Genomic DNA, 17,014 nt, shown 5'->3' on the forward strand with positions numbered 1-17,014 from the left:
TATTTAATAACGCGAACGTTATAAAATAATATTGATCGTATTTATTTTCCAATTTCGCTCGTTAACGGACTCGTTAAGTTTGATGCATCTATTGAACATGTATTCTTCATTTGCATAATAAAACGCATTGCACGCAGTAGGTCGTTAACAAGCCGTTGGGAATAAACGCATATTAGGACATTCAAAAATTTAGGCAAATTAAATTTCAATCTTGTATTTTTCAATCAGATCGAAATGGATTTTATCTTATTAATACAATATTAGATTTTAGTACTTTCTATTGCTAAAATATTTAACCTTCTGCGATCATAATTAAAATATAAATTATTCTTAGTGTACGCTGTTAATTGCCGTAAAGAGATTAATAAAAATTGAAGATTAATATTAGCCAACTTCTTAATTTTTGTTAGAAAATATTCCGCCAAAATAATCAAAGATACCACTCAAAAAAAAAATTACTTAAAAAACGAGCTTCCGTTACATCTCTTTCCTATAAATTATAATAATGTCGTACAAAACATCAAAATTATCAATACAAAATATATTCGAATATTTTTTTTTTTGATCCTAGATTCCTCCCAGGTAACGGCTTCTTAGGAATCTTAGAGTTAATCAGGAAAGGAATATATAATCCAGATGCAGAAATATCACGTAGATAGTCATCCGGAGATAGAACTAGGCTATCTGGAGGATGAAACTTTACTGCGCGTAAGCTTAAATCGATCAGTAAAGTGGCCACACGCGCTCAATCGCTATACCTCAGTGCCTCGGGCATAAATGTGGTGCATGTGCATGTGGATATGCAGATACGTACGTCAAGAGTGGCTGTACCAAATCGTGATCAAACATACCTCATTAACCGTACGTTTACCGACCTGGGTAAATTCAAAACGGTGCTTTATTCGGTGCGAAATATACTGATCTGCGCTGCGCATCGATATTTCCAATATCTTGCAAATTATATCTCGGATCAGGAAAACTCACGCGTCACAAGCTATCTTAAAAAACCGATCTATTTGAGATTTGAAACCAGAGATTATTTTTTATAGGGAATATATTATCGTCGGATTGAAAACGTCTGACCTTGTTTCCGCTAGATGAATCTTCAGTACCTATAATATTGATTAGAAAAAGAGTTTACAGTGTGAAATATTTCTCGTCTGATCAAAATGATACATCTTAAAGTTTAGGTTGACTCAATCTTATGTATATGCATGTATCAAGTGATCAATATGAATTTTGTAGACATATCATATTTTAATAAATTTAAAATAATATTTGATTTATGAGATAGAAAGCCTGTAGAAAAAAAAAACTATATTTTTTAAAAATTTTGCAATCAATATTTCAGCATATATTTATTTCTAATTCAAATGTGAAATTCCATTTCTCGATCTAAAAGCGCTATTTTTCAAAATATAGACATTTATTCTATTTTTCGAAATATAGATATTTAATTTATATTCGACACAAGATACTGAAATTTAAATGTCCATCACGTAGATTCGATTCATCTAGATTCTTATTACAAACGAAATACGTCTTGGACGAGTTAAGATAGATGCATGATAGACAGACGCGCATTCGTACGACATTAAACGAAATTTACTTGCTATTGCCACCCGAGAGTGATGTTTAGTCAGGATGGTAATTCGGAGTCAGTGCACGAAATTATAGTCGATGTAATGCCGTTCCGTAATATCGAATCGCGCGCATAACCATATTCCGCCATCGTCATTATTACCGACGTTATTCAATGCATTTTCATATGCAAATCGCAGACTTAATCAGTCGTCAAAATATATTATTCGCTCGCAAGGTACTTAATACTCGTGATAGCTGCAATAATTTCATTAATATATTCCACTGCATCATTCACAGTAACATATTTTCTAATTGAATTTTATAGACCAACGAATATGACGTTAATAATTGTTTTACATAGCCGTTCTAAATCAGATTATTATAATTTTCGTTATGATTTTCTATGCCATAATAATTTCATCTAAATCTAGGATACGTAATAATTGATAAATTATATTAACATATCTGATATCGTTCAACTGATATAATTAAACTATGTGAATACGTATTCCATTAATTTTTTAAATGTTAAAACATCTTTTCATTTGCATATGTATTTTTCTTCTTAAATCGTCTAAACATTCTTTGCATATACATATATAATAACGCCAAATGAATGAAAGAGTGAAATTAAATTTAACAACGCTTCTCGGAGAAGAAATATTGATTGTGTATTAAAATAATTTGATCAAAAAAATTACTAAAATAAATAAAAATGAGATAATATATATGTTTTTAACATAAAGCAAAATATCTATTTTTTTGTGTATGTGCGATGTTTTTCAACTAAATATTGAAATTTACGAGTATACACAAAATTACATTAATACAATTTTAACATGAAATACATAAAATACTTTCGTATATTCACATATAGTAGACCCATTTTATTTCGGGATATTCGAAACATTTTTACTGTATATTTTCAATCTTGGTTTATCTATTTTTTTTCATCGAGATATTTATACAAGTGCTTAGAGAGAAATAACTGACTAAAAATTATATTAAAAATTTTGTAAAAGTAAAATGTAATTGATTATTCAGTTGATGCAAATCTCTTAAAGTTAAAGGATACATAAATTAATTTGCTAAATGAGTTGACGATAAGGATCTGCCTTCCCGGTGGCGTTTGATGATTTTTTAATCGAATTATCGAGTCCGAAGGATAGAAGGATCGACTGATAAATGCGAGCATTTGTCTGAGTTCCTCTGGCGTACCTAAACTAATCTGAGAGTTGCGCATGTCGTATAACGAAATTTATGGACGCCGCAGGCGCGATTTTCGACGATCCATAAGAAAGAGGGAGGAAGAGGATCCCATTGGTACTGAATGCAATAATTATTATCGAATTTCCATTCGACTCTCGTTTACCTTTTTATATACCGAATCTTTGGGAGGAGAGAATTTCAGGTCATGTATTTACATTAATAGAATAGAAGGACGCCGATATTTGAACTCTATCTAGCGATTATATCAAACTAAATCCCCGATTATGTCTTTCAATCATGCTGTGTACAGAATGTGTCCGAATAGTCTGGAGAAACTTTAAGAACGTGTCAAGTTGACACAGGACATTTTCATCCTTCCGGTACTAGAGACATGTTCTCGATGACACGTTTCCCCGGACTTGTCAATATGGATCTAAAAATAATTCCCTCCCGAAATAGAGCTCTATTTTCTACTGTTGACTCGTTTGTTTTTTAAATAGAATATATAATCTCAACCGATATTGGGCTTTCAATTCGTCGTGTGATTAATAGACACACGCGGATGGAAAAACTAATTTGCGAATGTGTTTATATTGTTCGGCCATATTAAATTATAATTGCAACGAAAGGGTTGATGCAAATATATACCGGCGGACGAGAGTTACTAGATTTGTCAACACGCATTAATGCGTATTTACTGACGTCTGGTTGGTATGTCCTTTGAAACATCGTTAGTGTTGTCATAGGGATGCAAAGTGCATGACAGCATATCGCAAAATCAATTTGGATGTATTTGCGCCACATGAACTATGCAAACTAAATATTTTGGATGTAATAAAATGATTTATGATAGAGATACAGATTCTCGCGAAATTTCTGTAACATTTTAGATTTATTAAAAAAAATTTTTTTTTGTTTCAGATTCACATTTTTACCACAAAATATACGTTTTCCCAAAATAAACTTTCTTCTTTGAATATTGTTTTAATAATTTAATTATTAGATATTATATTTTGACAAAATTATAAAAATATATGCAATAAACATACTTTTTGACTCAAAGATTTAAAAAAGAACCAAAATTTATCGAAGAATGAAGATACAGGAGAATTTTCTAGAACATGCCACATAAATATGTATGACCAACTTCGAAACTGCTTATAAGATATGAACATCACGTGTCGTCAAAAAAGTATGACATATAGACCGGATTTATGGCAGCGGTATAAGCTGTCATGCGACGAATTAAGTGAAATGAAACGATTAATTAATCTCTCACTATATTCTACGAGATTCAGATTACTTATGCAAATTTGATAGTATGTGTTGCATTGCATCTTTTTATTTGTAAATTTATATTATGAATTGTGTACACAAGCCCTTCTGGCAATTTAATTAATCCTTTTCATAAGATATAATAATAACGGCTGATTGAAATATGGTAGATTTTATTAAATTTTTAATCAAAGTCAAATTACATTACTCTGTTGCTACATAATTCGATTTACCTTGACAACTCTTTTAGTTGCCAACAATAAATTGCTCTTGTGCTCTCAATCACTACTTCCTTTATAAAAAAACACATTTTCAATTTTATTTCGATTTATTCATCAATTGCACCTTTAATTTGTTGCAAATTGTAGACTTTATATAAATTATATTAAAAATGTCATATTAAGCCATTTCACCAATTTTATTGTCGATATAATACTCGATATAAATGGAAATACCAAAATATTAAATATTAATCAGAGACAGATAGATAAATAGTAGAGAAAAAGAAAGAGAGAGAGAAAGATGGACAATTTTCATTGGAAATTATTTATATTGGTTTTAAATTTGGTTATTAAATTTCTCACAATTTCAATACTTATATATATAAAACCGATTCATAATGCCAATCATAATAATTGACCATTCTAATAGGTATAGAATTTTTTATATTGCTATTTGTATAATAAAATGCACATATATGAAAACTAAAAAGTTCGTACTAAAACTTTCATAAATGTCTAACGAGAATTTTCAAAATTATTATCAAGTAAGTAATGTATCTTGCGAAAAATAAATTGTGGGAACAAATGAGTTTCACTAATACGCAAGCAAATATAACTGCAACGACGTCAAACGAAATAATGCAGTAAAATTGAACAATTAGCGGTAAGCTTCTTATTTCCACGAACAATACTGCGGAATTATGTTCGGAATGAATCGAGTCCAATTATTCTATTCGAATAATTATCCGATTCGGTCGATTTTGGGAACCGTAATATTGCCTGCAGTTTTAAGCATGGCACTTTACAGAGTTTTCGACGATAAAATAATTCGCGCGCTATAAAATGCGATTAATCGTCCCGTTTTTTTCCTATTGTATGAAGAAATTGTCGACATATCCGATAATACACAATTTTCGGAAGGACTTTACATATATCGGATGAGCGCGCCTAAAGAACTCTCGATATCGCGCAACCGACAGTAATACATTTTATTTTTCATCATGCCACACATTACAACAGTCCCGCTGCGTAACATATAATCCGTTTGCATAATGTGGCCCATATATGAAACGCCCTAGAAAGGCTTTATTAGCCATGCGTGCCGGATGACACGGAAGAATCATAAGAGAGAGAGAAAGAGAGAGGGAGAAAGAGAGAGAAATCGATATTCCATTATAAATAATAAAACTGCTATGCGCCGAGGTATAAACGGAACGTGCAATATTGTAATTAGCTGCCTGATTAATCTCTTCATAATTATAGGCTAAAGTACTTCCCGTTAGTTTCGTTGTGATATGTATACTCAAGTTAAGATATGTTCCCGGACTTTTTGCTGGGATATATGAGGGCATTCCAAATATATGTACAAGTATAGATGAAGTAACTTCGGTACCTGATCTCTTCTTATGTTATTCTTAAGTTTGGTCTTATTTCTACCATGAGCGCGGAAGTACCGCTTTTCTTTCCTTTATATGTCCTAAGGGATTGTTTCATCTATATCAATCTATCTAGATGATAAAATATATCTGTTTACTTGACGTGTTTATAAGTGTGAAAAAGCCTAACTTGCGTAAATCAAACTAATCATCGTCCATCAACAAGATACAGGATATTATTGAATTGCTACATGTTAATCATTATATTTCAATATCTAGTATATAAATAAACTTATATACTATAAAAATACATCAAATGTTTTAAAATGTCTGGAACTCTAATGTTTTAATTAATTTTTATTCGTGATCCAATAAAAAAACTAAATACTATAATGAATAATATAAATAAATTTTTTTTAAATATATAAAAATATATGTATATATGAATAAATATGTAATATTACGAAAACGTGAATATTTAAAGAACGAATTAATGATTATCAATGCTGCGTATAAATACGTCAAGTGTAAAAAGTTAAAAAAAAATATCAAACCTTATTGAATATTTTAACATTTGAGTATTGGCTAAGTATGAATCAATCAGATGCATTTTAATCACGATTTATATGCATATGTCTGCTTTTACGTTTATATTTCTATTTTTATTACATGTGCGGTGCAATTCATGGCTGATCTGCCAGCTCAGATTTTTGTCACACTCGGATTCGAAAGCATGTTCAATGCCTTTGATCTCTATCTTATTGATCCCCTTGCGCGACTCAGTACTCTGCTATACCGAGTCGCGTATTTCCGACTGCCTCGAGACATCGACGCTGGAAATCCTCCAGATCGCTTGATTTCCTGAAGGAAAATGTATCTCTGGTAATTTATCCGGTTACCAAAGCTATATGGAAATACGCAATACCAAGTCTAGAGAAAGAAAGAGAAGAGATTGTAAGAACGGATGTCCAATGAGAAAATTTATATTCAACTTGCTTCTTCCGTATTATTTTTAACAATACTACTCCGTAAAAAAATTTATCATACAACAACCATTTAATATACAAAATTCTTTGCAAAGTATCCTTTGTATTTGTATATTTAATGTATCCTTTGAATCAAATTGTTCATAAATCTGAGATCAAAGGGCGCTTTTCAATTAAATTTTGTTAAAAAAATGGGGCACTGTCAATTACATAAACTTAAATAAAGTAGGCAAATTTATAATAATGAAAAAAGATATGAGATAGGAAAGCCGATGTTTAAAAAAATGTTCGATGAAAAAATGCGTTTGAAATTTCGTAATATTTATGTATAAACGGTGATAAGCTATAACAAAAATGACAGAAATGCACAACAATTTTTCTCCTTCCGATTCATGTTCGCGAGTTCGTATTTATCGGAATTTGATGTTAAATTGTATCTGGAATTTATACGCTACGGTGAACATTAATTTAAAATCGTTCTAGGAGAAAAAAAGCATCGATGGCGTCGTGAAAGAATAAGGAATGTTCGGTCTTTAATGTAGTTTTAATGTCTCTATGCGGAATACGTAAGAGAAAGATTCCGTACTTTAACATTAATGCATTTCGTAGATGTATAGTTCTGCTGATTGTATTTCAGCTAATATTTCAACTATGCTTTCATTTGACAGTAATAAATTTGCATCCGTGCATTTAAGACGAGATCTGCGATATTGAAAGATATTGATAATATCTATCTTTTTTGGACAATTTGTTAGAACAAATAGGAAATAAAGAAAATGGAGCGAGACGATATATGTCATAATACTATGCTGTTGTCGATCTGAATCGTAATACAGTTCTATATACAAATCTCTCAAATTATTATACAATTGTGTGCAGTTTTTTACATTAAAAAAATTTTTTTAGAAAAATATTATAAAATACTTTAAAAGAAAAAAATTGTGTTTAAAATATTTTTGCGTTTATCTTACTATTTCGAACGATATTTAGAATTATCATCAAAATCAAGGAGAGTCAGTTAAAAATGTAGTTTTGTCAGATCTCGGAAATGAAGTTCTCGTCGTTTGAGATTCCATTCACGTGACCGGCAACGTGCGTAGACTGTAAAAGACACGATCGCAAATAATTAAAAGGAAGAGACTCGAAATTATCTGGCTGCAGTTGTCACTTTTGCAAACGTGAATCTTAAGTGAGAACTTAACTAGGACTGAAATTGCTTAAACTATCATCACAGAAAACAGATCAGGACGATAATACGTTTATTCTCTTTATCGCCGTTTGTATAATTGCAACAGACTCAATGTACGAGGTATGTCAGGAAGCAATACGTTTTATTTCGCAGGAAGAAAATAAGATATGCATTCGTTAATTCGTAAACGACACGCAAATTTTTGAAAACAGTTTGACGAGAACATACAAATCACTTGCGGTTGATCGATTTAAAAATCCCGTGTAAAAAGTCCGATGAGGTAGAATGGGGACAACGTTTCACTAGAATGCAGCGGATAAAGTGCAGTCAGTGCAAGTAACACGATAGAACGATAAAGGCAATATCGGCGACGGGCAGCTTTAGGTATAATCAAACGCTTCAATTTCTTGTATCTTTTGTAACCATCCCTTTAGTATCGTTGCAATTTGCATTTTGTAATTTCTAAAGACAAACTCATTGTAATACACAATCGGTTTGTTTCAATTGCATTTACAATGAAAAATATAAATATTATCGATATGATCTCTCCATATCGCCGAGTGAACTTTCATAACAATTTTATATTACGTTTTATCTTTACGTTTTAACACTATTTTCTTTCTTATATTTTTTTCACAAAAAGGAGATCTTTTTCATACAAAAATAAATAATTTGTTTCAATAAAAATATAAGGATATAAAAATGTCATGGAATTCTCAAAATTCTAATTGTAAAATGCAGTAGCATAAAAAGATGCAATTTACAAAATTATTTTTTTTTTATGAAAGATAGAAATATATGTAGTGCTTAAATATTGTACCACTACGTACTTCACCGTGAATTTAATTCAATGATCGTGCTTCATTTTCAAAATCATTAGAGAATTATTTTTTTCACAAACTTATCAAAGTGAACTTTTATAACAATTTTATATTACATTTTATCTTTACGTTTTAACACTATTTTCTTTCTTATATTTTTTCACAAAAAGGAGATCTTTTTCATACAAAAATAAATAATTTGTTTCAATAAAAATATAAGGATATAAAAATGTCATGGAATTCTCAAAATTCTAATTGTAAAATGCAATAGCATAAAAAGATGCAATTTACAAAATTATTTTTTTTTTTTTATAAAAGATAGAAATATATGAAGTGCTTAAATATTGTACCACTACGTACTTCACCGTGAATTTAATTCAATGATCGTGCTTCATTTTCAAAATCATTAGAGAATTATTGTATTTTTTTCACAAACTTATCAAAGTGATAGAAGGAGATGAAAAGAAATTTAAGGTATCCCGAGGGAAGAGTATACGGTGAAAAATTGTGTGCGATCCAGCCAATAGACGAGCACAATAGCGTCCTCGAAAAGCGACAAGTTCGTGAGAACCCCCCGCGACTCTTCCGTGGACAAAACGTCCCTTCATAATTTTCTTTTCTCGCCTATCTTTGTCCCTGAAAAATTTGCGACGAATGGATTCTTTTCATGCGAATGTCGAGCTAACGAGGTGATTGTCGTGTGTGCCATATTTTCGACGACGTTGCATTCTCGCTCGATAGTTTCATAAAAATCGGTCAATGAGATCAAATTGAACTGAACAGATGAAAAGGAGAAATTAAAAACACTTCAAGTACGCTTAAATTTTACAAATTATAATAATGAAAAATTGCATGCGAACCACATTGCGAAATTTCTATATTACTGCACAATATTAATATACTATCGACATAATAATAATAAATTAATATGTTCACACAATCACGATAATACAATAATATAATTAAAAGCAGTTTATCGAGCCCAATTATAAATTAAAGAAGCCACATACAACTTGGTTAATACAGCATACGTAAATTATTATTATTATTCTAATAAACTTTTCAACAACTTATTTACATGTGTATATCAAAATTCATTATCTATTTATGTTCTTCTGCTTTGGACTAACATGTTCCCAAATATTTCTAAAATTTTCTTTCAATCGTTTCATGTATGCGGTTCGAATATTTTCTAAATTTTCGATAAACGAGCCGCGCGATTCAGCGGTTTCGATCAAAAGGCATCCCTTGTATCGAAAGTTTGACGAGAGATCGTCGACCCTGCTCGTGCACCTGCCTGTAGTGGTGTTCTGACGCACCTCGCTCACCTGTGTGTCCGACTAAATCGCAGGGGTCGTCGGGACTATGGCCGTCATGCGGAAGGAAACACTTCACGCTCGTCGAGTTACGGCTGAATATTACATAATATCGCTCGGGACGTCGTTTTACCGTCAGGCTTGTGAGCACTGGCCTTTATGCATCGGTCTCGTGCACAAGAAGGGACCGGAAAAATCCGGATTGGAAGCGCGCGGCTCGTCTACTCTTTGGATTAGCGTTCACCATTGCGAGAGACCGTCTACCATGGCTGCAGCTGACATCTCGATATTTTATGTGTAAATAATTTACCACGGAATTGTTCAACGGCGCCTGGCACAATATGTTTTGCACGGTATTGTGATGAAGAATCAGTATTGCAGACTTGCAAAGCTTTCGTGTGTGTGTTTTTTTAATTGTTTTCTAAATTCTAGAAAAGCGATATGCAATAGTAATTATTCGATATGAAAAATCGACGAAATGCCAAAATCAACATCAGCAAATATGTATGTACAACATTCCAAATATTCATACGATAGAGACGAACATCATATCGCATGTACGAGATGTAATGTCAATATGTCAATATAAGCCGCTCCAGGCTACCGATACATATTTTAATGAAAAGTCGATAAAAATTGTTTTTCAAAATGGATTCTTTTTTATGGAAAATATCTTACAAAACGTTTTAAATATCTTTTGAATTTTAATTAAGTGTAATTATACACATATACAAAGTATGTACCAAGCTGCACATTAAATGTCTATTAATGCCCAGCAATAAACTATAAAAACAAGATTTTTTATCAAGTTTCTAAAATTTAATCATTTTTAATTATTTACATTTGGGAATTATTTACAATTCAGAAAATCTCTCGATAATAATTCTTTAACCAATTTTGCGGTTCGGATATCGAATAGTGCCAATATATTTTTTAAAGAAACGAACTATGGAACGAATAAAACTATTGATACTCAAATGTATCGATTGCAATTCCAACCACAACCATTAGCACTGAAATACGTACGAAGGGCGCGGAAAACACGTTTTCATTTAACTTGACTGCCGGCGATTTAACGTGAAATCTTTCGGCCGTGGAAGACCTTATAGCTCTGAAAGGGATCGTAAATGGCTGAAGCCATGATGCGACAGGAAGAAGACCAGAAATCGAGAGGGAAATCCGACATTGCATGCGAGACAAATTGATATAAGTACGTGTGAATATATATGTACGTATGTATTATATTCAATAAAACTAGTGCATTTTCGTATAATTAATATTTCTTGTTTTTAATATTTCTTATTTTTACAATTTTACGTATCAGCTTTCTATATCTGTTGTCTAAAAAATAATAAAATTATAATAAATATCTAAAATTTAATTTAAAGGATAATTAAAAAGCAATTTTTATTTTCTCTTTCGTGTATATAAACATATATTTTTTAAAAATGCGTTTAACTATGTAAAATAATTATTTTTTTAATTAATCTTCTATTTCTATTTTACGCAATATCGAAATGCATATTGCATGTTTGGCATTTAATGAGAGCTGAAAATCTAACGCAAATTACAAATAGTATTTTAGAAATATTACTTCGGAGAAGTGAGTGAGATCATCCAAAAGCCGCATCACTTAAGCGTACTTTAGAAGGAAGTTCGTTCGCGCCACTTCTCAGTAAAGTTCGCAAAATAGCGCGGCTATTAAATCGTGACCAAAGTAGTGTGCCGTAATTTTTGACAATGGAGATTCGATAGCGGACAAACCAACAAGAGATGGTGGGTTTCGTAGAAGCTCTTAAATATATGGATAAAAAGTTTTCTCGTGTTAGACGATTTATAGTGTGTTTCAAAGTTATAAGTACATATTATGCGTAGTATAGCAGTATATAAAACGTTCTCTTTAGATTATTTGAAATAAATTTTTACTGAAAGGAAATTTGCAAGAAAGTTATAATTTGTGTCAAAAATTAAATACAGAATAGGAATTTTCTTAAAGCAAAATTAATCTCAATTTATCTTATTAAAGGAATTGTTATATATTTCTCGTCATAAATACTTATATAAGTACTTGTGTAATGTAGCTTTATTTTGAGCGTGCAGCACATATAATGTATAATTATACTAAAAGCTCGAAGAACTACAAATGCTTCATATGATGGTTATTAAAAATTAAGAGCATAAAAATTTAAAATTCTTAATTTTAAATTTTTATGGTGAATTAAATAAAATAAAAGAGAGAAAAAATCAATATTTTTTTCATTTCCTCTTTGTTTTTTTAGAAGAGAAATACACATTAAAAACAACACACAGAAAACGACAATAAAACATCTATTGTACTATATACACATAAATAGAAACAATAAATCGCGATATATAGAAAACAGCAAACTTGCTTGTCGATTTTAACATTACATCTTAACCATTCTTGCTGTACCAAATCTTTTCTTCGATAGCGAATCGAGATATTCTATAACCTAAGAGATGCTGAACAATCTGGTAAAGAATCTACCAGTCAAGAAAAAAATCACGAATATTCTACAGAAAATTAAAAACTAATATTATGTATGTATATATTATTTTATAGATAATTAAATATGGATAATTCAAAAATAATTTTTAACGAAATGCTTAAATATTTAAAAGAGAACTTTGTTTTGCGAAATTAGCCAAAAAAATCAATAAAGAACCGGAAAAAAATGTATGCGAACACAAAACTACGTACTCGAATACGACCGCGACTAAAGCCAGCAGAGCGGCATCGTTTTAACGAGCGCATCGATTTTTCAGTTGTCGCCGTTTACGAGGATGGTTTCGAGATGATTTTTTTCGCGACAATATTTTCGCGCCTTGCGGCGATGCTCCCACAGCCACGAGAATTTTGTGAGAGGTTTTCTCTCTCGAGAAATCGCTCAACCGTATTTTCTGCGCGCTCTAAATATCGCGAATATGACTTTTGGAAGGGTTGTCAGTCTTCTGGAAAAAAATTGCAAAAATCTGAAAATTAAAAAATTCAGAATTTTTATACTTTATTAAAAAATAAATCAATGGAGCGATTTCAATAAATTATTTAAATTTTTCGATTTTTATCACTTTATTTCTTTTTGTTAGAACATTGTTTTACACGTGATAAAATTTTTAAACTGTTGCCATTAAAAACCAAGTGTAACTCAATGATTTCTTTGTCAGTTATTTTTCTATTATTAACATTAAACACATTTACAAACAATTTATTATTTAATAATTAATAATTTACTGCTATTTTGTTTTTACATAATACTTAAATCATTACAATTATACACGGAATAATCCTATTTTTTACAATTTTCTAAAATAATATAAATATATTTTTAAAAACAAAAATATTTGTATATTGTATATTTCGTGTATTTTTATATATGTATTAATTATATATATATATATATATATATATATATATATATATATATATATACGTATATTATTACATTCTCTGTGTTGTTTTATTTTGTGTCGTTAGATTAAAGCAACATGAGTTTTGTGACAGGATATTTGTATTTAATGTTTAAGGTACGTAGCAAGGATCGCTTAAATAACATTTAACGCAAAGGAAAAGCCGATCTTATTTGTCGCTAGACCTCTCAAGTCACCTCAATAAGGTAAATTTATTCGCCTAAATTATTTACGCGCCAGCAATTCGGGAATTGCCACTTAAAATATCGACATGGTTCGGAAAACAGTTTGCGTTTCTATTAAAGTTCCTACAGACGTTAACAGTAAAATTATTCAATAATATTCCATACATTTTACTCACAAATTTTAACAAATAGGCAGTAAATCTAAAAAAATTACCCGAAAATGATAATCTAATAAAAGTCTTAAAGATGCGTCTTTTAACGTAATTTAAACAATTAATTATTTAATAAATTAACATTTTGTTGTATTTATGGGAAGATAGATAAATATAAATAAAGAGTGATTGTAAAAAAAGAGATTATTTAGTGTTAAAGAAGATTGTATCTATTCAAAGAAATAGTTTGTAATTTCTTCTGATAACAAGTGATATTTAAGTAAACACAAATGTTGATATAGTTGTGCAATTTAATTTTCATTGAGACATTGAATTTTCCAGTGCTAAAATTTTGATTCACTCATTTATTACAGAGAACATTTGTATCCGTTCCGATAATTTCTCTAAACTTTGTTTTATATATAAAGATGTTTAAAATAAATCGTATATATCAATATCTACTTTTTAAGTTTTTCATAAAATTTATTAATGAATATCCATTACTCATCAAACAATCAACAATTTATATGATTATGTTTTTCGGATACTTATATTAATAAATTAATTAATAAACAAATAACATACAAATAAAAATTGTTAATTATATTATCAAGTAATACGTTGTAATTGATATTTTCGATTAACCCCAAAATAATCCAACAAAAATAAATCAAATTGTAATATAACTTAATAATTATTATCAATTTTTCAATATTTACATTGCTTTTTCTATATTCATTGCTGTTTTCAAATCATAATTAAAAAATTTCATAACTTTTAAATAATACGTAATTAAATGTAATATAATAATCACAGTTGAGATAGAAGTAATAAAATACATTAAAATATAATGTGAACTAAATGTGTAATATATGAATTTTTCCAATTATTTGAAAATGGAAAAATTCGTGATCTACAACTATACAATATTCTGCCGTAAAATTCCAATTCCTCATTAACGTATAATATAGATATGTATTATTGAGAGTCCATTGTACCTCTCTTTTTTTTGTTCGCTATAATATATTTAATTTTCAAAATATTTTACGCATTATTTAAAATTTAAATAGAATTTACGAATTTAATACAAATTCCTTTTTTAATATGTATTTATAATTTAATATGTATTTATATTTATAGTTTTTTCCCGTTCATTACCATACACGCATATTATGAAATATAAAAATTTTTCTCTTTTCTTTAATTAGTAATTTTTTTAATATTAAATTTCAACAAAAAATATATCTATGCAAATGAATTAAAAGATAAAAAAAAATTAGAAAAACGTTTGTAATGATCAATTGTAACCTGCTTTTAATATATAAATCTATATGAATATGTATTTGTGTGTGTGATTTTTCAAAATATAAAAAATATTTTACTTATGTACCAAATAACAAACACATTTAAAACTTATAATGTGCTAAACTAAATTATATAAAAATGCCAACACACACAAAGAAGGTAGTTTAATACACATATATAAAATCTATAAAGCGCTTTATAATTTTGTGAAAAACACTCTGTGAGAAAAACAATAGTGATTATTGACGCTTTTTACAAAAGTAAAAAGGATGGCATGATTCTGAGGTAGAGAAACTAGTTGCGGAAGAAACAAGTTAAAACAAAGAAAGAAAAGAAATCGGCGAGAGGGTGATCGATATCGGCAAGCACGATAAGGTCAATGGACGAGAGAGGTCTCGACGCAACGTGCGGCGAGAAGTGATGACGGTAAGGATCAGGTCGTGACCCAATTGATTTTTTACGAGCGTTTTTCATAAACACGATGGCAACACAAAAATACTATGCGCGCTCGCACACCGAATCAAAAATCGGGAACGGAAGGAAGATATCTTTTCAATGAAAAGACGGTGGATGCTGGTTTGCAGCTAACGGAATACCGTTAATGTTTTATGCATCTTTCATCATCGGACGGCTGAGGAAAGAAAGGATCAGGAAGAAAGATGGCAAGAGTCGGTCGAGCTTTTCAAAGTTCGATCAAGACACTCGGACTTGACGACAGAATAAAAGTTTCTCTCTTTCCTTTTCTCTCCCTCTCTCTTATACTTTTTCAATCATATTAGAAAAATCGCATTTTAATGTCGATGATATGGCAACGATGACATCGTGCTTCGAGCTTCGTCACACGTTACAGAATCACAACTTGCTCGTGACAATTTGGTCAAACGATTTCTCGCCTGTTACAATGTCAGATTATCACTTACCACCACGTCGCGTTTCCATCTCGTGCATATACTGTTGTTATTATCGCTCACCGCGTCGCGTTTTCATATTGTCCGCAAATTAATTACGAGAAATAAATCGGAACGTCATCCCGAGGGTAATCGATTCGAAAAGGTGAGACGGATCAGTAATTACGCCATGCTGTCGGCGAAGAGACTACCGATAATGTTTTATGCATCTTTCATCTCCACGGAACATTGAAGAAGCGGATGCGACGGATCAGTCGCGATTAATTTCGCTTGTCCGAGTTTCATAGCTCGATTCTATCTTCGCTGCTCACTAACACGCTTGCGCGTGAAGAATTTTCTGTATTTTTTAGGTCCCGTGAATGTGTGTGTAATCATTTCCTCTGTGACATTATTACTTAATGTTACATCTATTATTTAAATGTTTGATATGAGATAATCAAACTCAATTAATCAATTTTTTATTGTGATCTATGTACAATTTTTATTGGCCAATTATTTTTAATGTTAAACCAAAAATAGATTTTATTATTAATTATATATGTCGATATAACTTTCAAATTAGTAGGATAAGATTCTTGCTAATGTGCAAATCAATAATCTCTTTTTATTTGAACTTTATAGATCAATAGCTTTGTAATCTATTTTTTAAATGTACGTTTTCGTTATTCCACGTATAATTTGTTAATAAAAATTGTTAAATTTTGCTATCTTAAGATAAAATGAATATATGAGATAACTGAGTTATCTATGTACTTCGCTCAACGTTCAGAACAACGTACATGAAACTATTTTAGTATACGAGAGAAAAAAGAAACACGGCAAAAGTAACTATGCTAACAATGTTATTGTTGCATTATTAAGTTTTCTCTAACTATTGCAATTTCGGAAATAATTAAAGTTTTAATTTTTATTAATAGTTCTTTCTATGTGTATATATAAAGAAACTTAAGCTATATATATATATTTTATTAAAATAATTATAATAAAGATATATAATCTATATATATAAATGTGTTTTAAAATTGAATCAAATCGCGCATAGATCAAAATACTTATCA

The 17,014-nt window shown here is 30.1% G+C and overlaps 1 protein-coding gene across 5 annotated transcripts in view; it reads left to right on the forward strand.

Annotated features, from left to right (window-relative positions):
• The window catches only part of LOC114940105 (dipeptidase 1), a 128,236-nt gene that overhangs the window by 51,053 nt on the left and 60,169 nt on the right, over nucleotides 1–17,014 (forward strand). The window lies entirely within an intron of this gene.

Source organism: Nylanderia fulva, unplaced genomic scaffold (genome assembly GCF_048542155.1).
Source record: "Nylanderia fulva isolate GAGA-0341 unplaced genomic scaffold, ASM4854215v1 Scaffold49, whole genome shotgun sequence".
Taxonomy (NCBI): domain Eukaryota; kingdom Metazoa; phylum Arthropoda; class Insecta; order Hymenoptera; family Formicidae; genus Nylanderia; species Nylanderia fulva.